Source organism: Protopterus annectens, chromosome 8.part0, assembly GCF_019279795.1.
Source record: "Protopterus annectens isolate FY-2018-M chromosome 8.part0, PAN1.0, whole genome shotgun sequence".
Lineage (NCBI taxonomy): Eukaryota > Metazoa > Chordata > Ceratodontiformes > Protopteridae > Protopterus > Protopterus annectens.
In genome coordinates this window covers 1,998,231,413-1,998,258,763 of record NC_056741.1, presented here as the reverse complement: position 1 = coordinate 1,998,258,763, position 27,351 = coordinate 1,998,231,413, and positions in this window count along the sequence as shown.

Sequence of the window (27,351 nt, the reverse complement as noted above, 5' to 3'; positions counted from 1 at the left end):
AGCTTGGGAGAGACCCTTCCAGGTGGTATGGAAGGTCAGTGATGATAACTACATGATAGAACTACTAGGCAGGAGGCCGTGGCGCAAACTGTACCATGTGAATGTGATGAAACCTTACCATGGCGATGAGGTCTTGGTGCCAAGTATTTGCAGTAAGAGGCAGGAGAAGTCTGATAGGGATCTATCACTAGAGGGAGCCAGCCAGTAAAATCCCAAGTTACTATACTGGAGCTTAGGTTTACAGGCATATGGTAGGACAGTGCAGCACTGTACTGGGGTCAGCAATGCCAAGGCAGCTGGAATCTCAAGACAGGGAATGCATACCTCTCAACTTCTTAGTCCAAAAAAATCTGAACACAGCCTGACAAAATGGGAGTAGAAAAGGCACAAAAATAGGGACATATTTTAAATACTGGTCTTATAAACTTAGAAAGTTTCTAGAGTAACAGATTTTGTTTTATCATACATTTTCTGAAGGATTTAAAGTCAGAAACTCAAATATATGTCATTATTTAGCGACTTAAATCCTCAGATCATTCCAGTTTTTTGCCAGAAAACAACAAATTTTATGAGAACAGGCAAAAAATATAAGCCAAAAATCTGGACATTCTGTGAAAATCTGTACAGCTGAGAGTTATGAAATGGGGTAATGTATTCCCAGATAGGCACATCCCCCTTGTAGAATAGTGTGTGTGTGTGTGTGTGTGTGTGTGTGTGTGTGTGTGTGTGTGTGTGTGTGTGTGTGTGTGTGTGTGTGTGTGTGTTTTACACTTAAGAAACATCTCAAGGTCGGCATGTGCATATAAATAGCAAACAAGTGCTAGCTTCAGTGCCATTTTGACAGTGCAGCCAGAGGGTGAGCATGTATGAGTCTAATAGCTAGTTTGTTTATAAGCTTATCTAAGTTAAAATTATTAAGCTTCAACTCTGATGTGTTTGCACATAATAAAGCTACTTGAACAGAACCCACAAAGACTCTCTATTTTATCCTGACTGGAGAAGCGACACCTCTCAAGCAATGTTTCTCAAGGGTCACTTGAAAAACTAGCTTGAGTTTTCAAGGGGACATGAATCTCACAAAAGGAGATACTGACAGCCTAGCTATTTGGAATTTTATAAATAATTATATGTCATTCATGAATAACAGCATAATTTATATAGAAATATGGCAAACAGAAATACTGCCAGCACAGCTGTCTGGAATTTTGTAAATGGTTATATGTCATTTATGAATGTCAACATGCTTCATGTAAGATGCTTGTGTTACAACCTTAACAGAGCTGTATGTTATATACGATGGTTTGTACAGATGTGTACTGAAGAGGTATTTTACAAAGTGCTGTTTGAAATGTATCCACAGAGTACCATACTGGAAAAGAATAGAAATGTATATACACTATTGTAACTGTTTAAATGTATATACTGTAAAAGGGGAAACTGGAACACAGAAGGCTAACTTGAAAACTTAAGAAAAAAATAGTTGAAATTAAATTACTTCATGGCTGAGCCATAAAAAGATGTTCCTCAGGTTTTAATAAAATCCTTGTAGGCACAGTATATAGCCTACATGGAATGTATCCATGCACACTGCCATGCTTCTCCCTCGGCAGCATGCCATGCACATTAATGATGGTGTGCTGCCAAAGGAGAGCCGAGGATCATGGATATTGAATCAGTGTATTGAGAGATGTATCGGCTACCTGTTATTGCATATGAGTGCGAGTCAGCCTGTAATGCTGTCTGCCACTGTTGTAATGTTGTGAAGTGTGTCAAATGTATAATATGTCCATTTTATGTTTTTTATGGTTTTATTTTTTTATTTTAACTGCATGTTTGTGTGGCATGGCTTGGAGCACAGCAATGCCAAGATGTGCTCACATCTAGACAGCTGACACCTGCCAGACATTAAAAAAATAGAAACTGGCTGTAATTAATTACCATAATTAAAGTTATTATTTTTTTTAAATTACTGTTTTTGCGGCATGGCATGGAGCACAGCAGAACCAAGCGGAGCTTATACATACATAGCCGACATTTGCCAGATATATAATAATAGAAATTGGATATAATTAATTATTTATTTATAGGTGTGATTAAGCATGTTTGCATGGCATGGCACAGTGCTCAGCAAAGCAAACAGGTAGCCTAGTAATATATGTGAAGGTATACTAGCTTTCATAAAATCCAACTAGCTACATGAGTAGAGTTACAGTCTTATGTGTAGTAGATCTTGGGTTTGAGTCCATAACTGACAGAATATGTGTGTAAATAAATGTATTATTTTTCTTTAATCTCATTAAACTATTCTGAATTTTGGCACTGCTGCACTCTGCTAAGCACTGATCATCCATGCTAAGCAGTGCATAGACATGCTAATGGCTACCAATGTTTGTGAGGTGCTAAGCTGAGTTAAAACCATGGTTCTGTGAGTTTTCATGCTGCTTGGCTTCGCTTAGCTGGTTTGTGCTTTTCTAAGTGACGCAGTGCTTTTTTGAATGTTGCTCAATGACGTGTAAGGGCAGGAAAACAGCCTATATTAAGCCCAGTTTGCAGAAATTTTGCATCATTCATTGGTGTTCAATCAACTGTTGGTATGGTTGGTGTGTTGGCGAAAGTGTGCACTTTCGGGTGCAGAGGTGGGGTATTCAGGAGTCCAGGGTCATGGTTGGGCTCATTATTAAAAACCATGAATCCCGGCAGATGCAGGGTGGTTTCCACCACTCAGAGTGTAAGGGAGAGGCTGGCGTTACAGGTATCCCCCATGCAGGTGACCAGTGTTGTCATAATTATGATGATCAGAAAAGGAGAAAGAGGGGAATCTTGGTCACCTGCATCCAACAGGCAAGAGCAGGGAATGCCCCACAAATATGTAAGTATGTTTTCCTCTGTTTTAACCAATATGCAAGCTGAATGTCTGCAAAACTGGTATGCATAATGGTGTGCTTCTCTTCCAACAGCTACTGCTCAGAGGGCCAGTTTGCACCATGAACATGGTAAGTACAGATTTAGTATGCTAACTGTAGTGCAATAAGCAAGAAAAAGTAAAGCATGTACTGTAATAAACTATACACAAGAAATGCTGTAGTGCAATAAATGGGCAATTAGAGCTGTAGTGCAATACATAAGCAATAATAACTGAAGTTAAATAAACAATACCAATAACAGCAAGCATAATGGTGTTCAGCAGGATTGTGTTGTCATAACCATTGCAGTAGAGCTGTATGCATTGATTGTCTATGGTAAGGTTGCTGCAGTCAACTGTAACACTGTAATAGCTGTAGAATGCAAAACTAATGGCCTGCAAACTGCATTGCTTAACTCATAGTAGTCCAAGGCTGTCTCCAGGTCAATATCAGTCACATAATGCTTTCTGTTCTTACTACTTGATAATAAAGGTATATGGGTGAGGTAGCCCACTTCATTCTTTGAACCGGAAACATAGTTTTTAAAGTAAGGCTTCTGCCCAACAGTCTTAAATCTTTCAGCATTTCTGCTGAATCTGCTTTCTTAGCAGGAATAAATGTTAATCCCTTATTTAAAAGGGCAATTTGTTCTTTACTTAAAACAATGTAGGAAATATTTGTTACCAAACCTGTATTCATGTTCTTCTACGTTTCATTAACTGCATGTTCTCTTCCTGGTGTTGGTAAGAGACCTTTATATTTCTCATATGAGAAATTTGTTATTGAATACACAAGTATATCAATGTATTAACAGAAAGATGGTCAATGGGATTATAGATAGGGTGTCTTTTTTAATTTCTGATCTTTTAATTACTAATTTTATTGATGAATCATTATTTAAATATTTTACTACTGAGAACCCTGTTATACCAAAAATACATGGTCTACCAAAAATGCATAAAAATGCTATTATTTCACCCATGAGACCTATTGTATCTGAAACTGGTTGGTGCACTGAGCCATTGTCCAGTTTTGTAGAAGGAACTTCACATTTTTGATGAATGCTACACTATTCTTCGAGATACTAAGATGTTTTTAGAACTTCTACATAATAGAATAATGACTCTGGGACAGGGTGGACATAGAATCATTGTTTACTTGTATACCTAATTTATGGGGAATAGACAAAGTTAGAGAAATTTAACAGTGAATAGATGTTGTGACAATAAGAAAATTCATTTAATATGAGTCTTTTGGAGATTATTTTAGAAAATATTGTATATGTATTTGAAAATGAATTGTATTTGCAAAAGGTTGGTGTAGCTATGGGCACTGCATGTGCAAATAGCTACCGGAAACAACTTAATACATTTACTGATAGTAGCCCCCTTTTTGCACAAATGTTGCGTTATGTCCGTTTTGTTGATGATGTTTTTATGTTATGGAATGGAAATGACAACGAACTTAAGAATTTTATAAATTATTTACATAGCACTAATGAGTTTTTAAGATTTACTTTTAATAGCTCAGATTTAGAAATTGACTTTCTTGATGTTAAAGTCAGAAAATCTGATTGTAATGAAATTATTAGCAGCATTTACCAAAAACCTACTAGGAAGAAAGCATTATTACACAAAAAAGTATGCATCCTAGGCATATTCCTAGAAATACACTGAAAGGACAGGTATTTAGAGTTATATGCCTACATAATAAGGATGATGATGCCAAAGCAGCCCTTGCAAATTTGAAGTTAGAGTTTTTAGATAGGGGCTATGTGACAGGAGAGGTAGACAAGACTATCGCTGAAGCATGGAAATGAAGAAATAGCAGATACAGACCTTATTATACAACTATGACAGATAGAGAAGACAGAAATACTCATACTTCAGGCACTAATCATTTTCGAGCAGTTTTTCAACACTCTAGCAATGTTACTGAATATACGAAGATTATAAAGAGAAATTGGCATTTACTTCAAGAAGCACCAGCATTGACTAATATAATCAGTGAAACTCCATCATTTTCTTTTAGGAATAACAAGTCTTTAAAACAACATTTATGTTATAGAACAGAACCTAATAGATTTGAGTTTTCCACACATGTTGGTACTTTTCCATGCAGACGTTGTACTGCATGTAAATATATTCATAGCAACAAGACATTTATTCATCCTCTACGTAAATTTACTATAACCAGTTATAGCTATGCTGATTGGAGGACTGCTAATGTTGTGTATTTTTGTTTCTGTCAAAAATGTTTTGCATATTATGTAGGAAAAACTAATAGGGTCCTGGAAGACAGGATCCTTGAGCACGTTAGAGATGTAAATAATTGTAAAGAGTCAAGTGCAATGGCAAATCATTTTAGAAAAACTGATTTGTCTCATACTTTTAAGTTTTTTGTTATTCAACATGTCCTCTCAAATATACGGGGAGGTGACTTAGCAAATACTACAGAAAGCATAGAACAAAAATGGATTCTTAAGTTGAATGCTGAGAAATATCCTGGCTTGAATGGAAATAGTTCCTTAAAACCTTTTTTAAAAGCCAGACCATTGAAGCACTAGAATTATTATATTATTATATTTCTTTAAGTATTTTATTTCAGTTTACCTATCTGTTTTTTGAACCTTATTTTTACCCTGAGTCATTCGTTCATAGGTTCATAGGTTCATACGTTCATACTAGGCTATCTGCCCGAGGGCATTTATAAGCCTAGCCCATTGTTTTGTGGCTTACGCCACCCCTTTAGTATGGGGAACTATACCCATTATTTTGCTGTGCCTCTGTCGAGCAGTGACACTGAGGTAATTCCTGGGGTATATCTGCGATCTCCCATCCATTGGTCAAGATTTCTCTTGAACAAGGCCAGCGAGGTGCTCTGCCTCACATGTACCGGGATTTTGTTCCACAGCATAGGGAGTCTTTGGGTGATGAATCTATCCCTCCAGCACGTCCTATTAATAGCCGTGTCGAGGTTTAAGTCTCCCGCCCTTGTGGCTCTGATGGATCTAGATTTTTTGAGGTGAAGCATATTCATCAAATCTGGGTTTGACATGGCCTTGTATGTTAGGCAAAGGTCACCTCTGAGCAAGTGGTAAGCGACTGAATAGAGCTGGAGTTCTTTCAGTCGGGCAGCATAGGACAGATTTTGAGACCCTTTATCCTTTTGGTGAGGAACTTTGTGGCCTCTCCAGCTGCTGCAAGTGTCGGGTCAGATACATTCCAAATGGGGCATTGTACTCAATCATTGGTCTGGTGAGTGATGAGTAAAGGGAGACTATGACCTCCCTTGATCTAGATGAGAATCCCTTCATGATAAGGTGAGCAATGTAGAAGGACTTCCTAACTACTTTAGCTACATGGGTGTCGAATGACAGACTACTATCAACCTGGGTCCCCAGGTCCCTGATAACTTCTTCTGTGCTCAGTGGATTGCCACCTATTTGGTAGCTAGGGGTAACCTTGTTTTTCCCGAAGGGTATGACTATGCATTTTTTGGCATTTAACTTTAGGCCGTGGCTCTGGCACCAGTTATCCGTTTCTGTGAGACCCTTCTGAAGGATATCTGTGTCAGATGTGTTTTCTACTATGGCGCCAGCTTGCAGTCATCTGCAAACTTTGTCAGCCATAACCCTCCTGTGTTGGCTTGTACTTGGAAAAGTAGATGCCGAACAAGAGTGGGCCCAGGACTGAGCCCTGTGGGACACCACTTGTGACAGGCTTTGAGTCTGACATGGCGCCAGCAACTCTGACCCTGTGGGTTCTGTCACTCAGCCAGTTTGCAACCCATCTTGTGATGTATGGGTTAACATTTAAGCTGATGAGTTTTTCAATGATACCCGAGTGGGGTATTGTATCAGAGGCCTTAGCCAGATCGAGGTAGGCTGTATGGACTGCCTTTCCCTCATCAATGGCTTTGGTGACTGTTTCGAAAAAGTCTACCAAGTTTAAAAGGCATGATCTGCCTTTGACAAAGCCAAACTGGGTTGGATCCAAAGTCTGCAAATTCCCTATGTCTTTATTTATGAGGTCCATTATGATCCTCTCCATGGCTTTGCAGATAAGGCTTGTCAAGCTAATGGGCCAGTAATTTCCAGGGTCTGTGGAGGCACCGCCTTTGTGAAGTGGGACCACAGTTGCAGTGCGCCACTCCTGGGTGCGTATCCAGAGGTAAGACTTTGATTAAACAGCTGTCCTAGCTGTGGGTTTAATTCCTCATTGAGTTCGTGGAGCACACAGCCGGGGACACCATCGGGTCCCATGGATGCTGTATTTTTTGCTTTGGAGAGAGCAGTTCTCACTTGGGCGCTGGAGATGTTTGGGGGGCTGCACTCATTTGGTATAGATATCTCTCCTTTTGGGGGGGGGAGAAGTTTGCACTGAACCTGTCAGCCAGTATGTTGGCAATGTCTGTAGGATCAGTAATCTTCACATCATTTTGAACTAGTTCTGAGCATATCTGGGAGTTTCCTCCTAGGTTTCTAACATAGCTAAAGAAGGCCTTATGATTGTCTTTTGAGTCTTTAGCTATTTTTCTCTCGAAATTTGCTTTGGATGATTTTATGAGAGCTCTTAGTTTTTTACTTATAGTGATCAAGGGTGTCTTACCTTTTAAGGATTTTGCTCTATCTTGTAGTAGCTTCCTCCTTTTGTTGTAGAGTTTGTTTATGGCTGGGGTCCACCAGACTGGACGCTTGCCTTTGGTACAAAGAGTCTTTGTTTTGCTTGGGATTGCCTTATCCATGCAGTCCTGCAGGTGCTGGTAGAAGGCGTTTGTAAGTGATTCAGCGGCTTGAGTATTGTTTTCCCCGGCTCGGGGCCTGAAAGGAGACCACACTAGTCTTTAGAAGTGTGAAGTCGGCTTTTGAGAAGTTCTTTACTGTGGTCTTTTTATTTCAGGTGGGGTGGGATGAGGACCTCCAGCGAGATTAGTTTGTGATCTGATCTCACCAGTGAGGGGTATACTTCCGGTGTTGAACATTGTGCTCCCATGTTCGTGATGATGAGATCGAGTATGTTATCTCCTCTTGTGGGGATGGTGACTAGTTGTTCCATGGCATTTGAGTTTATGAATTCCAGGAACTTTTGGGCTAGGGTGTTTGGGCTTGAGTAGTGTTCCCAGTCTATATTAGGGTAATTGAAGTCACCTAGTATGATGGTGTTTGGTGATACATTTATCCCTCTAGTGTTTTCAGGAAGGCCATGTGAGTTTCCTGAGTTTGTGAGGGTGGCCTGTAACATGCTACAATTTGCAGAGCAGTCTTGCCTATGGTTAATTGCACCTGGATGGTCTCCGATGCATCGTGCGTTGCCACCAGTCTTGAGGTGTGGGTGTCCTTGATGAATATGGATACCCCCCATCCTTTCTTGGTATTGTCCGGATTTTGGGGCCGGAACGCATGATATGAGGTAAAACCTGATAGCGCTGGGGTGCTCTCAGGAGCCTTGAACCATGTTTCTGTCACAGCACAGACATCGATGTTCTCCATACTGAGAAGGGCCTCAAGTGCGTGCATTTTGAGATTTAGACTTCTGGCATTGAGCAGCATTAGCCTTAGTTTTTTTCCTTTTTTGTGTTCTAGGGTGGTAGGTTTAGAATTTGAGCCTTGCCTAAAAAGGCACTATGGGGGTGGCAAGAGCCTTTGCCAATATCCGGAATCCCAGGGGTGACAGGTGCAAGCCGTCCCTTGCGAAGCAGCGTGGCTTGTCCAGCATGTCATCCCAGGCAGACAGATACTGGATCCCCTTTGAATGACACCAGTGTTTAAGCCAATTGTTAAAGCTGATCATCTTATCTCTGTATTGTGGCATCATTCTTGGTGAAGGTAGGATACTGCTCAAGGTCAGGGTCATACCTGCCTGGGCTACATAATCAGAGAGCTCCTCAATGTCTCTTTTCATGTAGTCCAAGGAGGTACGTCTCAGGTCGTTTACACCAGCGTGGACAATGACTGAGTCATATTTGTACCTGCTGTTGAGAGACCTGAGTGCTTGCGTTATGTGGTGGATTCTAGCGCCCGACAGGCAGCTTACTGTGACCTTCTCCTTACTCAGTCTGGTGAGCGGGACATCAGTGTGTCTGACTATGGAGTCACCAATGACTAGTGTGTCTGGCATTGTGTTTGGCCTTAAGGGCTGTGACTGTTTGACACTCTGAATGTGAGGTCTATGTGTTGCGGGTGTTGTGTTCTGAGGTGGTGGTTGTTTGGGTGTCTGCTTTGGTGGCCTCTGCTGTTTTGGTAGATTTTTGATCAGAGCCATCGAGTATGTCTTTGTGTGTTTATGTGTATGATTTGAGGTTGTAATGGTACTATGTGAGACTGGGTCTATAGTGTGTGTGGTAACCTTCTCCTCCTGACTGGTCTTGCCAGTCCTATGTTGAGAGAGCTCAGCCTCCAGTTTGGCCGTATAGTTGCATCTCTCACATGTATTTGTGTTTTGTGGGAGGAGGAAAGGGTTGTCTGTGTACATGAGGCAATTGAAACATTGCCTCAATATTCCCAGGTTCACCAGCTGAGCAGGAGAGGACACTAGCAACTGATCCCTCGACATGCTAGAAGGGTAGACGAAAAACTTTAAAAAGATTCCGGGGACGTGGGTGACCGAGAAATGGGGTTGCCTTTTTGGGGTACTATCTATGACAAGAGTGCCGTATCAAGGTAATAAGTACTGTAGGAGCAAGTGCTAGGTTTAATAGATAGAGAATAGTCTACTTGGAGTCAAGTAGAGATGATCTTTTAGTTATAGGATACGCTGATTTGATCAGTAGTATAGTTCGAGGAAGGTAGTTTTAAGGGAAAATTTGAAGAGTGGACTTTAGGTAGCCGAATAGTTTAAACCTGCTTAACCGCACTGCCCTAGTGTGCAACAGTGGCAGCTCCGCTCTAAATCACTCTAAATCGCTAGCGTTTAAGCGTTTATACCAGAGGGCTGGAAAAAGCTAGAAACTGGCCCAAAACGACCAATAAACTACTAGTTACTGGCTGAAACCTCACAAAACTGGACAGAAGGCAGCTCAATGCTTCCCACTCCCACTGGTAAGCAAGGTAGCTTCCCTTCCCCCAAATAAGGCAAGGAAACAGTACACAGGAACTACAACCAAAGCCCAGGAATCAGCAACTCTGAAACTGGACTAAACTAGTAAAGCAGGAAAAACAAGAGATATTTTTTTCTTTTTTTTCACAAAACAGGCAGAAACAGGTACAGCAAACACTTATAAATGCTATGAATCAGCTACTACAGCTTACACAGAAGAATTTGCTACAAATACAGTCAAATAGTAACAAACAAGGATTCCAAGTGCAATATTAAGTTAAATGCAGTAAATCAGCTTCAATGTAACAGAAAGGCAGGCGAAATACAGTTGCTAGGTATTCAGATGTGGAAAGCAACAAAAAATATACTTAGTATCAAGAAAAGTCGCTTATTCAGCTCTCTGCAGCCTGGATTACTCTGCTGGCCCACGTGGAGTCTGTGCTGAGTAGGTACAAGCTGAAAGTTTTATACCAGGGGGCTGGAAAAGCTAGAAACTGGCCCAAAACGACCAATAAACTACTAGTTACTGGCTGAAACCTCACAAAACTGGACAGAAGGCAGCTCAATGCTTCCCACTCTCACTGGTAAGCAAGGTAGCTTCCCTTCCCCCAAATAAGGCAAGGAAACAGTACACAGGAACTACAACCAAAGCCCAGGAATCAGCAACTCTGAAACTGGACTAAACTAGTAAAGCAGGAAAAACAAGAGATATTTTTTTCTTTTTTTTCTTTTTTTTCACAAAACAGGCAAAAACAGGTACAGCAAACACTTATAAATGCTATGAATCAGCTACTACAGCTTACACAGAAGAATTTGCTACAAATACAGTCAAATAGTAACAAACAAGGATTCCAAGTGCAATATTAAGTTAAATGCAGTAAAAACAGCTTCAATGTAACAGAAAGGCAGGCGAAATACAGTTGCTAGGTATTCAGATGTGGAAAGCAACAAAAAATATTCTTTTTGTTTAGATTTTAAATAGTAGAAAGTTGTTAGAATGACAGATTTTGCATTATTATATTTTTTGAATGATATGAAGTCAGAAACTCAAAATTTTAACCAAGTCTTTTATATATATTTATAGTTATGTTTTAACCGTTTGTTAGTATATTAATGCATATTTATTTATGTTTTTATGTATATTTACATTTACGTATATTTAATGTTACACATTTATAAGCATTGGAACATGTGACTACTGGATTGTCAGCTGACTTTATTGCATCTTCTCTATACGCTTTATTATGTTAATGAAGCAACTAGTGTAGCTGTGAAAGCACTAACCATTTTTATTTTAATTTTTTTCTATTTTTGGTTTGAATAAATGTATGTTTGTGTGTTAACTTGGTGCATTTTATTTCATTTTACATGTCTTCACGTGGCCTAGGATGGATTATACTGCACCTAAGACTAATGTTGTTAACAATTCTGAATGCTCGAATAGCTTTAATGTAACCATACAAGCCAGTACTGTCTGCACTGGCATGACGAGGAATGTGATTGAAATTGTAGATTTGGTCAATAATACTGTTGTATATAACAAGCCTGTTGATTCTATAGATGCTCATGCTGGACAGACTGGTGATGATAGTCAAACATTGGTGGTATCTGAGGATGTTTTTGGTGCTGGAAGTAAGGGGAGAGATTGGTTGGACCGGTAAATAGAGAGGATCAACCAGTAGTTAAAAAGAAGGAGCGTATCCCGCACACACATGGTCTGTCATGTGTTGAGCCAAGTGGTAGTAGACAAGACCTGATTGAGTGCCCTTTACCCATACATGGGGCTCACAGGGGAGAAGGGAGGATGAGATCTATGAGCAGAGGGAGGCAGAAGAGGAAATTATTTGCAGAGTCCCAGAGCAACCAAAACCTCAAGAGGATGTGGGAGAGAGCAGGGACACATTAGTGTACAATATATCCTCCAGATCTCTCACCACTGATGAAGTTGCAGTTCTATCTAAAGGGTTCTATTTTATTCCTAGTTGTACCAGAAATTTTACAGATACTATAGTTGATTTTAAACTCTTTATAAGGAACTTATGCCTCAAACTAGAATTTAAAGACAATAATTATGTCCTTGATAGTAAACGTTTTAAGAAACCGAGTTTGTATGTTCCAACTGTTCCAACACTTATGGCTGCATTCAGTAAAATGGTCGAGAACTATTTATATGATATGGAGAACAGGTCTGATAGGCAGTATAGAAGGAGAGGGAATTTAACTTATGTCCAGAGGAGAACTCTGGAAGGGTTAAAGATCGACACCTCCATTGTAATTAGACTGGCTGACAAGGGAGGTGCTGCTGTGATTATGGAATCTGCATTCTATGATGACTCCATGAAGTGTATGCTAGAGGATCAGAGGTTCTATCATGTTATAGATATTGATTGTGTTATGTCTCATGTTAGGATGATAAATGAGATGTTGGAAGATTTACTTAAGAGCCATGCCATAACTGAAGAGCTCTATGAGTATGTGTTGGTTAGTGATCCCATCAAACCTGTGATACAGGGCTTGCCAAAAATACATAAAGATTGTATTTCACCAACCATGAGGCCCATTGTTGCAGGTAGAGGATGGTCTACTGAAGCATTCTCGATATATGTGGAGAGGTTTTTGCATCTGGTAATAGATACAAGAACTCGTATTTTAAAAGATACCAAACAGTTTCTATTGGATTTGTATGAATGTATGAAGGGAGTATCTGTAGATCTTCCTTATTTGTTGGTTACAATGGACATGCAGTCTCTTTTTACAGTGATTCCGAATAGATAAGGGGTTTTAAGGGTCTATGACTATTTGAAGAGAGAGTCAGGTCTGAGTGATATTGTTGTGGATATGTTGGTGTTGTTCTTGGAAGTAGTGTTGGAGAATAACATATTTTGTTTCGGATCGCAATGTTATTGACAGAGGGATGGTGTGGCTATGGGCACTTCTTGTGCCAATAGCTACACCATCCTCTTTATGGCTGCATGGGAGGAGACCCATTTGTTTTCCATGGATGAGTTTGCTGTAAATGCATTGTTCTACAGATGTTTTGCAGATGACTTGTTTTTTTATATGGAAAGGATCTACAGTGGAGCTATCAAGTTTTATTGACAAGGTTAATACCCTCTCACCATTTTTGAATTTTAGTCATGAGTTTTCAGGTACATGGATCTCATATTTGGATGTTTACATAGAGAGGTTAACCTGTGGGATGTTGAATACAGGTCTGTATAGAAAGTCATGTCATCAAAATGCACTCCTCCATAGGCACAATATGTACCCTGGTTATATGTTTGGGAACATTGCTAGGGGCCAGGTTCTAAGGATCTCCCGCTATACTCCAAGGAGTGAAGGTTTTGAAGCAGGATTGATTGATTTGTGTGAAAGGTTTAGAGCCAGAGCCTATAGAGATGTTGATTTAGAGAAGGGACTGTGTGAGGTATCCATTTTGAGGGAAAGCGGTGGTGTTCCATACTTTTCAGATATGGTAGTGGACTCACTGAGTGAAGGACTTGATAAATCAAAGGACAAGATGGACTCTGGGAGTTGTTTTAGGATACCTTTGTTTTATATGAAATATGTAGGTAGTATAAAGGATGTGATCAGGTTCCACTGGGGTATTTTGACAGTTGACTCTGATCTGAAGGAGTTGGTAGGTGCTATGCCACACTTTGTGTACAAGAATAAACCCAGTTTGAAGAAAATATTATGTTATCCAAAGGAAGCACGGCTGAACTATGAGGTCACAGGGACTGTACCGTGTGGCCAATGTAATTATTGTGACTACATCGATACAGACACTAGTTTTATTCATCCTGGTTCTGGTTGTACACACAGAGTGAAGGTGTATGCAGATTGTTTGTCTATGCATGTGGTATACCTCATCTCTTGTTCATCCTGTAATTTTTTTTATGTGGGAAAGATGGACAGGAGGTTGAGGGATAGGATAAGGGAGCACCTCTATCAGATCAGGATTAAATCTACTGTGAACACCCTCTCTAAGCATGTTTGGCTACCAATGACATGCATATGTTTCATTTCAAAGTCCTTGATCAAGTAGTGCTATATTTTAGGGGTGGGGACCTGAGGAATAGAACTGAGACCCTTGAGTCTAAATGGATTGTTAGACTCAGAGCGGACTTGTATCCAGGGTTGAATGAGAAAGTACCACTGAAGCCATTTTTGAAATCCAGGAGGTTGAAATAGATATATCACAGTTTGGTTTACCACTCTGATATAAATGGATTAATTATTTATTTATTTGTCATATGTTTATAGTCTATGAATGTATTGGATCAAATTATTTGTTTGCCCATAGACTTGACATTGCATGATTTTTTATGTTTTTTTTAAGATATTGTATTCAAGTTTTAAGCTGCAGTGGTGGTGCTGTGGTAGCATTGTCGCCTCACAGTAAGATGTTGTCCTGTTCGATTCTCAGCTAAAGCATCTTCTGTGTGGAGACATGCGTGAATGGGCGTACTTTCGTTGAAGGCTATGCATCAGGGCTGGCAACTCTGTACGTAAAAATCTACTGCCAATCATTAGCGGACCGGAGTTCCGCTGCAGCCAAAAGATACAACAACAACAACATACATTTGTTATATATTTTATATTTATGTATGGCTGCTATACTTTTAAGGGTCTTACAGATCCTTGTGATATTCATGCCTTATTTTGCTTAAATGAACAGTCAGTAAGTGCGATTATATGGACTGATGAAGCCTTCTAGGTGAAAGTGCTTACCATGTTCATTTTGGCCAATAAACTTATTTTATGAGTTTATGAGTCTCTCTGCTGGTGCTGGTTTATACTGCATGCTGAATGCAGATGCCTGACTGAATTGATTTGTATATTCGAATGCTACGTATTGCCTGCAGCCTTACTTTGCTCTTGCACTGTGCCTTTTGGCTTATAAGATTATCAGGATTGTGTGTGCTAAGAGCGTTCACTCTGTGGGGAGTGTCTTTACTTTTGGAAAACATAGTAATTGCCAATTACAGTCATTAGGTATGTTTCAGTGGAGCAGCACACTGCGTCACACTGTACAAACTGGAATAAAAAGTAATCGAAAAAATAGGAATGCGCCTTGGATTCTGGTGCAATAGTACACCACTATATAGCCAAATACATGATAATGGATGTAACTGAGGCCTGTGCTAGCAGGTAAATGTGCCCTTTTATCAGCAACATATAGAAAGTTACCTGCTAAGGCATTACTGGCAAAATACATGCTAAACTGTGTCTCTGGTGCAGAAATAAATTCATATAAAGCCATGCACATACTGATGGATGTAGAAAATGTTTGTCACAGTCTGTATGTGTGCACATATATTTTACAAACACACCTGGTATAGTCTGTTAAATGCCTTGCATATAGTACATTTTGCCACACACAGTCCTGTGTTCAAATCCAATGTTGTGTTGCATTTCAGTTACATTATTTTGAAGACAGCAATTGATGAATGACTCATGCACTCTTTATCCACACAAAGCAATGCAAATTAAATAACTGCATTTCAGTGCTGGAAGTCAGAGGCCTGCAAGTAGAGATGCACTTCACATATTCATATAGCATTACTATATGTTACGTAGTACTCTGTCACTGACACAGTTGCCTAGCATACGTCCCTTAAACACATGCTTTAATTGGAGTATAAAGGGTACCCTCACCCTGGCTCTGCTTCTACAACAGGGCTGACACACCTGACACAGATACACCTACAGCTTGTTGTCCTCCAAAGTGTTCACACTCTCAGCCAGTGTCTATTACCTGCAGCAGCAGCTGCATCCTGTGGTACACACAACTCTATGTAAAGGTTTCTGCTATAGACCTATCCTCTGCGATGATGTAGTCTCCTCACTCCAGTTATGTCCATCTCAACAGCTAAGAAAGGGGCCCTGGTCTACATGAAGGCCTTATATATTGCACAGTGGTTACATGTCATTGGCTAATGACAGTGCAATTCAGCTGTTTTGGCTGCAATTAGCACATCAGAGCCACAGATTGGTTTGAAGCAATTACCTGCTAATGAGAAGCATGTTTAAAATGCAAGGAGCTGGCTATGGGGAAACATTCTGTATGAGACTTTCCTTACACAGAGCATGCCTTTGCAAAACATTACTAATATAACATTTCAACAGAGAAGTACTGCACTGCTCCAGATATGGAACTATTTTTTGTGTATAACAGGATGCAGATTGGAGGATAAAAGTATGGGGAATAAGGATTACAGCAGTAAGCCTGTTTTAGACCTATGGTAATGATATATCATTGATACCCTGCTGTCTTACACCTACAGATGACGTACAATACTTTAAGGTTGCATTTTCTTTTGTCATTATGACACACTGGTGCTGTTGGTCTGTCCCTTTATAGTGGTTGTAATAGCACAATGTTATTTGTCTGGCACAGGTCTTATGACATATTATTGGGTGCTTAGCCTAAGAGGACACACCACAGTAGACTGGAGTGTTGGATGTATGATCATACAGCGGAATCTCTCATGGCACACTATAATTGATACTATCTTGGTTGCATCCACACACATAGTATGTTGTCACACTGTGGGGCATGACATGTGTGAGCAAGCAGTGGATAGTGCCGGCCATTCTGTCCTTGCTGTATCTGTTCATAGTGGACATTCACCTATCTGGTCCTGTAATGTGTTTGTCTTGTGTTGTCTTTAAGGAATAATGTACCATAAATGCCATGCCCCCCTCTAAGATGTGGATAATGAAATATAACTTGAAGGACTGAGGCAGCATCATCACATCCTGCTAGCCACTGGAAGGTAAAAACAAGGAACAGTGGGTTGCATTGTGGGCAGACCTTGTCTGAAATGTGAATGCCAGTAGGCACTAGGACAGGACATATGAGCAGGTTCGATACCGGGCAACAGACATTGTGAATACTGCATGAGGAAGGGCAGCTGATGTAGCCAGGGTATGTGCCATCACCACTGGAGGGCCTGCAGCAGAACAACCAATCTCATCCACTGAGGAATTCCTGAAAAACCTAGGAACACACGGCAGCTCCCAGGCGTCCATCACACTATACATCATGGAGGTGGTGTCACAGTGTCCACTACAGAGGAGTGTGCAGGCAAGCTTACTATGATCACCACTGTAATACTGTAGCAGTCATTGCGTCAGGCTGTACATACTGTTACGTGGGTGTCAGGTCTATCTGCTTTGGGGGTTGGGGTTTAAGCTCAGTTATACAGTCATACACAGAATGTCACCAATACATCAAGTAAGACAATAGCTACTGTACAAGTGAGATATATGCACATATTACCTCGTTCTGCCGCAACAGGCAGTGATACTGATAGTACCTGATCCTCAACCTTTTACAGGTCTGTCAGGTGTTGTCCAAGGCTGTGGTCCTGTTCCTGGTAAGCTTGATACTGTTTTGTTATGGAATATAAATATAAATATATATATATATATATATATATATATATATATATATATATATATATATATATATATATATATATACACTTTTAAACTTAAGGGCCAGAATAATGCCCTATGTAAACTTAAGTTTGTGTGTAATCAGTGAGGAATGTTTGCATGTTCCATTCTAGAATATATACCTAAGGTTCTTACAGTGGATAATCACAGGAGTGTAGCTCAATGAGCAGAAATACTTTTGCCATTATAGTTAAGAGCAAATAAGCCTCCTGGTTTACATGAAGCAATTAATCTGACATGCAGTTTCAAAACCCAAAGGTTGATGGTACATACCTTAGGCATTGTAACCTGTATTTGTATATATAGGATCACAGGATTATAGGAGATTACTAGGCTAATGGCCCTTGGGGCCTTGCAAGACTAACCAAGATTTTATCTCAAAAAGAAACCTCTGTCAGCACCAGTCACCCCTGTCAATAAGGGACACAGGTGGAAACACTGAGACAAATTTGTGGTTTTCCATCCACTCATCAAGGCTGTGCTTGAAGAGGGTCAGTGAAAAACTCTGTTTGACGTGTATGGGAAGTCTGTTTCAGCGGCGGGGCAGCCTCTGGTTGACAAATCTCTCCAGCAAGTTTTGTTGATGTTGCATATTGGGTTCAGGCCTTTCGAGTGGGTAATGCATGAGGAGTTAGACTTATACAAATCTCTCCAGCAAGTTTTGTTGATGTTGCATATTGGGTTCAGGCCTTTCGAGTGGGTAATGCATGAGGAGTTAGACATGGATATGGAGCATCTCTAGTAGGGAAGTGTCTGAGATTACCTTGTAGGTGAGGCACAGATCACCTTGGAGCAACCTGTACAATATCGAATAGAGTGATAGTGATTTCAGCCTGTCCACATAGGACAGGTGTTGGAGGCCATGGATATGCTTTGTGAGGTAATTATGTGGCCTTTCCAATTGATGCAGATGTTTGAAGAGGTACATATCAAATGAGGCATTTTACTCACTTATTGGTCTAATGAGGGAGGAGTATGGAGAGGTAGTTACCTCCTTTTTTCTGGATCCAATCCCTTTACTTATGAGATGAACCTAGTAAAAGGCTTTTTTGACCACTGCTGCTACATGATGGTTGAATGTGAGATTGTTGAATGTGAGATTATCAACCTGGGTACCCAGATGTCTCACCACAGGTTGTGTGTTTTGGGGGTCACCATTGATGTGGTAATCAGTAGTGGACGTAGTTTTGCCGAATGTTATGCTGATATATTTTTTGCATTTAGCTTGAGGTCATGATTATGGTACCAGTCATTAGTTGCTGTGAGACCCACTTGCAGTATGTTAACATCATCTGGGGAGTCAATAACAGCACTCAACTCACAGTCATCCACAAACTTGGTCAACCACAGGCCTTTTTTGTTTACCTGGACCCACAAGAAGTAGATGCCAAACAGTAAGGGTCCCAGGACAGATCCCTGGGGAACTCCACTAGTGGCAGGTCTGCTATCAGAGGTGGAAGTGCCTATTTTGATCTTGAGGGGCATGTCAGTGAGCCAGTTGGCCAACCACCTGATGAGATAGGGATTTACACCAAGTTGTGTTAGCTTTTTGCTGATGCCCAAGTGAGGGATTGTGTCAAAAGCTTTGGTCAAGTCAAGCTAAGCTGTATGTACTGACTTTCCTTCATCAAGGCCCTTGGTGACAGTCTCAAAGAATTCAACCAGGTTCAACAGGCAAGATCTGCCTTTGAGGAATCTGAACTGGGTAGGACCAAGTGCTTGGAGATTGCCTATGTCCTTGTTTATGAGATCCATAATAATGTGCCCCATGGCTTTATAGATTAGACTTCTCAAGCTACTAGGGTGATAAGTTGGCAGGGTCAGTTGTGGTGCCAGCTTTGTGCAAGAGGATAACAATGGCATATCTCCACTCTGCTGGGATGAAGCCTGTACTTAGGCTGTGATTGAATAGGGTGCTCAATGGTGAAGCCAGTTCTTGCTGGAGATGGTGCCGAATACAGCCTTGGATTCTATCAGGTCCCATGGGAGCTGTGTCCTTTGCCTTGGGCAGGGCCTTCAACACTTGATCTATGGAGATGTGAGGTGTGGGATAAGTATTGTGGATGTTGAAAGGACCTTTCAGGGGAAAGGACAGTGAAGTTTGCACTGAATTTATCTGCTAGCAGGTTGGCTAGGTCAACAGGATCAGTGTAGGTGATACTGTTAAGTACTAATTCAGAGAAAACCTAGGCATTGCCATGGAGGTTCCTGATGTAACTGAAAAGGCTTTGTGGTTTTCGTTTGTTATGGAGGCTAGTTTCGATTCATAATTGGCTTCGGAGGTTTTCACTAGTGATCTACATAGCTTGTTGAGGCTAAGGAAGAAGTTTATCCAATTTGGAATTTGTTCCTTTTTGCCCTTGGACAACACTTCCTTCCTTTTGTTTTTGTTCAGAAAGGTGTACTGGGTTTTATGTGTTGGTTTCTCAAGTATAGTTCCATATTGACTAACTAAAATGTAAATCGTGCTGGTCAAGTTTTACTTGATTTACCTGACATGCTTGTTATAATGGCCTTGAGTTGAATGTGTATTTTGTTGTGAGGAAATCTGTTATGCATGAAAGCAGATATAAGAAGATGTGAGGCTGGTAATGCAGTTGTTGATCCTCATTATTATGACTGTTGGTGGATTTGCCATACATAATAGTGCAGGTAGTAATGTACTGCTTTTGTCTTGGTTTTCACAGGTAACTGGGGGGTTGGAGTCTCTCCTCCACACAAACTGATGTCAGTGTCTCTTCAGACTCTTATGATGATGGTAGCTACAGTGAGGCATAGGTGGGGTTGTCGGGGGCTGAAACTTTTCCAGAGGTTGACATCCCTCTTTTGCTCCCATTGCCACTGCACACAGTTAGTATACCCACACGTACCTAGCCCCTACAGGCCACAGATATTGGACAGTCAGAGGGTGGAGACATTGCTCAAGACAGTGTAGCAACTATAGCTCGAGTAATGTAGACAGTGGCCATAGCCAGAGAGCTGATGAAGTCTCACACAGGTGGACTGATAGGGGTGTTTGTATGAGGCCTGTTGTCCATCCACAACCTGTTACAGGTGTCACATCACAGGTCACTCAGTGCATATTTCAGGCCCTCATGGAAGCACAGACACATTCTGAACAGAACACCAGAAGAATGCTTAGGGTTATGGATGCAGCACAGCCTGATATCCATGACTGCCTCCACCACATTGGGGACACCCTGCATTGGTGGTTCACTGATGCAATGGACAGATAGTGGGCTGAGATAGTGTCTGTCTTCAACCATGCATTGTCTGTGCTGGAATGTCTGGTTGGAGTTGGGCATCAGACCCATGGACATATGTCAGCAACACCATCTGCTGAGAGTCCATGTGGCCATGCACAGTCATGGTCTTGTAGTGGCAGTACATCCAGAGCTACAGAGGGGAATGGGCTGTCTACACCATGACATGGCAGGCCATGGGTTTGTGTTCCTGGGCGGTCCCATGGGGGACTCTATCCCAGCAGAAAGCAGTCCCTGTCAGGTACTAACACTGTGCCTGACCTTGGGCCTGGTGCTACCAGTGGAATTTCTTGCAGAGTCAGTTCCTGTGTTCATGACCAGATATCGTGAACTGCCAACTCTACCATGTATTGTCCACACCTGTCCAACATACACAGATGTAGGGCTAGTATTGAGCTTGACTGTGTACATGCACACAATCACACACCACTGTCACATGCAGGTCAACTACAGACACACATGGGACCTCTCCATGGTCTAGCTATCCCACTCCCCTTCCTGACTCACACACATGCTGTCAACTGTTTAGGCCAGCCTATGTCTACAGCACCCCTACACAATACCCTGTGCAAGTGATGATACCTGTACCACATCCCTGTCATCCTTTCCATCGATGCAGGGAAATGACACTATGTGTCTGATGCATAGGGTGACTATACTACTTGACATGGACTTGTGTAATGCCTTGTTGTATTGTCATGGCACTTGTAGTGGTCACCAACAGATACTGTATGTGTCATGAGTATGCAATATACTTTTATGTACCTTATGTTGTATGATGTACTGGTGGTATTGTTATACAATGGCAGGTGTGTCACAGACCTGTGTATGTTTCTGTTCCAGAGTCTGAGGGGATAACCTATCCTATGGACACACAGGGGCAATAAAGTAGCACAGGATGGCATGGCAGCACAGTGGAAATATGACTTTAGCAAGGTACAGCTGTATATGTGCATGGCTCAGTTGGTTCATATGCATACAACAATCTAACAGGTACAATGGAGGCAGTCAGTGTACTCATGCAATTATAATTTATGATAAGGTCTGCTACCCTTGATACATGTCACCTGAGTGTTCAGAGCTTACACATCTAAAAGCTCTGGTGATGGAGTTGACCCATCTACAAATATCCTGTGGGATCTGATGCCTGCTTCTGTGAGGACATACACATCCCCTTCAAAGCATTTAGGAGAAGGACTACATTTGTACAATTGTGACATGGACTCCATAAGACATGTTATCTACACTGTATATTGGTGGACCATGGAACCTGTGTGGCTCCTACAGTTGTATGATATTCCTGTGTGGTGACATGGCAAGGCTGCCATTAACACAATGATAGCTGTACTGGTTGCACATTCAGTATAGCAGTGACAGTCTAAGATTTGCACCCAAAACCTGTTGGTATAAGTAGTACAACAGTGAATGCATCCCCACATCCTAAAGAACAGTGACTGTCAAAGGGTACAATACTGTGTGTATATACCTTCATGTGTAATAGCTCAAGTGTGTGCTGTGTGTAAGCACAACAATATTGTCACTGGATAGTAGCATATCAGTCCAACATGTAATGTACATACTCAGAGGTAAAAAGTGGGCACAAAGACCTGGCCACACAGGTTTACACCTAATGTGCTTCAGGTCACCATGTTTCTACAGTGGTATGACAGGAATCATATGTCATAGTTGAGGCCACAGTCAGTAGTAGGTGACATACTTATAACCTCCACATACTCTTCCCTCAGCATGTTAATATCTGAGTGCAATGGCCATTTGTTGATGCACCATTTCAAGCTGTACTGGCACTTGCACACAACAGTATGGTCCCTCACAAGGTCACCACATCTTCGGTATGTGCTCTCTGCTGGTCATCTGCAATGAGTGTCATTTCCACCTGTGGCATATAGACTACTCAGAGGTGGTCTGTGCCTTTCATACAGGGAAAGGTGTGACCCCGCTGAAGTGCATATGCTGCTTGTCTGTAGAAAGCATAGTAGATGGATGACTCACTGTAAGGACATTAACCTACTATGCCACATTAGTACTACATGCTTGTGGGAGACACTTGTCTAGCAGACTTAAATATGTTTCCTATGGCTCTATAACAAGTAAAATGCTGTAACAGTCTAACACACAAACATGGCCACATTCAGGCTAGCACCACTTCCACTCACTGCATACAGGACATGCCAAGGCACACATTTAGTGCGAGTTGGCTATATGTAGATTAAAACTCTTACCTCTGCACTGGTACACACTACAGGTCACAGTACCCAATGCATGCAATACACCTCATGTCTGCTAGTACTATCCATTTAGAACATATAATGCTTGTTGATTTCAGCAGCCCTTGTTGTGATCAGTCATTTGGGGGACCACATCACCCGCTAAAACTAAAATAATACTAAACCCTACTATGTCTAAGTTACTAAGGTTATCATATGTATGCTATATGGATATACACACATGCCAAGTTGTGCAGCGGGAGATTAGAACCCTTACCTATCTAGTCTTATACACTATAGCTCACAGTAGTCATCTCATGTGCCATGGCTTTTGTCTGATGTTAGACTGTCAGCCAGCGGTCTTAATGTGGATGACATCATCAGGCCTTCTAGAGGAGGGCAGTTTGGAAGCTGGCAGCTAGTTACAGGGCCAAAAAGTGCATAACCATTGCAGGTGGGTAGCCCATGAGGGCATGTCCATTGTGTTGCAGGGGGACATATATTCAGTCTCTCTCTCTCTCTCTCTCTCTCTCTCTCTCTCACACACACACACACACACACACACACACACACACACACACACACACACACACACACACACGGCTAGAGTGAGATTATATCCCCTACCTATCTAGCCTTGTACACTCTAGCTCACAGTAATTATTGCATGCACCACAGGCTATGTCTGTTTTATATGTGATTGCAGGCACATTACTTGTATATTACACAAACTAGGCTTGTGTTGCACAGTATATGTGGCCTGCAAAGTGATATTGCTTCATACTGTTGTCTGCATCTTGTGTCCTAGCAGTGACATAACTGTTATTATCCCAAGGAAGCACCACTCGACCAGGTTGGATGTAGGCAAGCAAGCAACAATTTATTAAATAAACACACAAAGTGCTGAATAAAAACTCCTTAACGCTGTTAAAATACAAATAACGTTTTCGTCATCAACTTCATCAGATAATAGATGTCTATTATCTGATGAAGTTGATGATGAAAATGTTATTTGTATTTTAACAGCGTTAAGGAGTTTTCATTCAGTGCTTTGTGTGTTTATTTAATAAATTGTTGCTTGGTTGCCTACATCCAACCTGGTCGAGTGGTGCTTCCTTTGGATTATTGGTTTGTTTTAGCGCCATTTTTTCTGTTTTTTGGAGATAACTGTTATTTTCCTTGGCATGTGTGTACAATGTCACTGTTTGCAGTTAGGTAGGTAAGCCTGCAGCCAGGGACATTGTACCCTGTCCATGCGTGAGTTGACAACATTATACATTACATCACCTGCTCACCTGTGTCTGTCTACATGATGACATCCAGCAGGCACAGGGTTCTGTAGGTGAGTGGATTATGCACTGTTGTACCCTTAGTTTGGTTCCTTTGAGCAACTGTATGGATGTGTGAGTGCAAATTTATGCTCTATTAATAGGGTATGTGGGACAATACATACATCTACACATATATCTGTCTATAACAGAGATGTCTCTATAAATGCAGTTGTGTGTGTATGATATGTATATGTGTTATGTAGATATATGTGAAGAGTCCATGTATCATTGTAATATATATAGCTATATATATATATATATCAGTATATTTCTGTTTTATAGTACATAGCAAAATATATACTAATAATGAGAGAGAGAGAGAGAGAAATAGGGACAGACGGATATGTTTATGTATATATCTGCATTTACAGACATATTTTCACATTGCAGGTCATTCTGATGATGAGGCAACAGAATTGTGGTCATTTTGGCAACTGAATTTGCCTCATTTTAACTATGTGTAGGAGCATGCCCAGTGGGATTGTCAGTACATACAAGATCTACCTGCACTCCATTCCGGGATTTTGTGTGTTGCAGACATTACTAGCAGCACTGTTTCTGAAGTATTCACTTCCCTAAAATTGTCCACAGCATTCCCCAACTGTCTGTCGTAATTAATATGTGACTAAAGTTCATACTGTCATTCCACACACAGTCTGACAATCTTTACATACCTCTCAACTGTAAAAATTTTTGCAGAATATAGAAACCAACAAAAAGCCAGCAGGTAAGTAATGTACACTCCAGCAGACCAAGCACTTCAAATAATACATAAAAAAATCAAGCGTGAACTCCAGTGCTAAGGACATGCAAAACTTTAATAAATAAAATACATACAAAGATGAAAGAAAAGAATGTGAGAACTTTTGAAGTCTACTGGCTGCTTCTTCAGACCTCTGTGGTGACCTAGGCACTGCTGGGCGGCTGTTTATCCCTTTCCTTTGCTGATTCTGCTGCAGCTGTTTCTGCAGGATCATATTGTGTAGCATGGCACAAATTGTGAATATTTCTGCACATGTGGCTGGAGAGTACTGCACAGCTCTACCAGATATACTGAGGCACTGGAAGCATGATTTAAGAAGTCCAAACACATGCTCTATGATGTTCATAGTTTGTGCGCGCGCCTCATTATGGCATTCTTCCATGGGTGTGTGTGCATTTCTGATAGGTGTCATCATCCACAGTTCCTGTGTATAGCCAGCATCCCCCCATATATGGCTGTGTGGGATGTCCCCCCTAGCAAACATTTGGTAAAGTTGTGATGTATGCCAGATATGGGAGTCATTATAACTCCCAGGGATGCCAGCACACACATTTATGATAATGCGCTGAGCATTGCACATAACCTGGCAGTTGATGGAGTGGTGCCCCTTGTGGATGACAGAGATTCTATCTTCCTGACTGGGTGGTGCCTTGATGTGTACATGACTGCAATCTATTCCACCCAGTACCTCAGGGCTGTGTGCTACATGGTAAAAGTGTTGCATATTGCTGGCCCTCACCTCAGGGGTGAGGGGAAAATAATGTGCTCACTGGCATGTGATGCCATGTCATCCAAAAATTGGTGTAGTACCCTGGATGATGGTGCTTGTGAGACCCCCATCATGTCCCCAGTTGGTCTTTGGAAGGTACTTGTGGCTCTTATACTAAGAGCTACACATACCTTTGTTTGCACTGGGATGAGCTCCCTTCTGTTGGTTCTCGGTCTGAGATGAGGGTGGCAGAGGTCAGTGTGTTCTTGTAGTATGTCCCTGTCCACCCAGTAGCACTCTACAATCTCCAGCTCATGCAGCTCCTGGAAGGTTATCCTGGGCCTGAGCACTCTTCTCCTTCTCTGCCTAGGTCTATTGTCAGAAGCAGAAAAGACTTCAGCATCTAGCACATACAGATATAGCAAATCTGCAGCACCCCCTAGCATTTTTTCAGTTAAAATTTCCCAGTCTGTACTCCAGTGGTGCAGAGTGTGGGGGGGGGGTGAATCAGATTATAGGGTGTATGCATACTTAATAGTGCTCAGCTGTAGTTGCTGACCGTGTCATTGGCTACCTATGATGCATTACATCTGCCTATTATATCATTAACATCATTTAATGGCCCTAGTTTAAATTAAGGAGGGGCCAGGCCTAATTAATATGTCACTGCCTTTTAGGTAACTCAGCACTGCAGTGCGCTACATGCCCCCCATAGTTAAATAAAGCTTGGAAGTCAGTGCATACACACTGCCAGACTTTCATGCTCAGCATGGTGGTGCACTGCCCAAACAGGTGCAGCTAAGCTCAAATCAGCTTAGAAGTTATTGGACACACCCTCCTTTTATGTCGGCTACCTCTTGTGTGGACAGCAACATGGTTCTGTGCCTACACAGAGGGGAATTGCAGACACGGATACCCATTTGTGCTATTAAGTAACTCCACCTCATTTGCATAAGGATCCATGCTCAGACCCTGGAAACTACATGGTTCAAAGCCCTAAAATTTTTGCAACAGAACCAACACACCATTGCAGATACTCCACTCAGGTCCTGTAATATATTTCTTTCACATAATATTACTTTTATTTTTCCAATTTTTCTTTTTTTTAATTGTATTTATTTATTTATTTTTTAAGGCCTGTTTGTGCACTGTGTAGCATCATGCAAACATGCACAGATTATTAAAAAAAATATTTTAAGTTATTTCACTTATTTTTTCAGACACACAGTGGAGAGTTTTGCTCAAATCTGTATATGCTATGCCATTTCTGTCCATCTACCTGCAGTTTTACAGCCTCTTTTGTCTGTCTACATTCCTGTACATGAATGTTTTCCATGTAAGATAAGGACACTGACATGGGGTCTGCAGAGATGCCTATCTGCTTGCTGGATTGCTTTATCTGACTCATTTGCATGGAATTCACCTGCTTATAAGGTGATTTGCATGCCACAGATATTTCCATCTTGGTGTGTGTGGGCACGCCACCCAGCTGTGTTTTTTGAATCTAAAACCTCCTTACTTTTGTGTAAGTAGCATGGCATGATACCTACAGGGGAAATGAGACCATGTAGGCTTTATTTAATTCTCCCCTTATCTTTCAGTTTCAATGCAACAGGAGACATAATACCTGGAATGTAAATTTTTTATGACTTC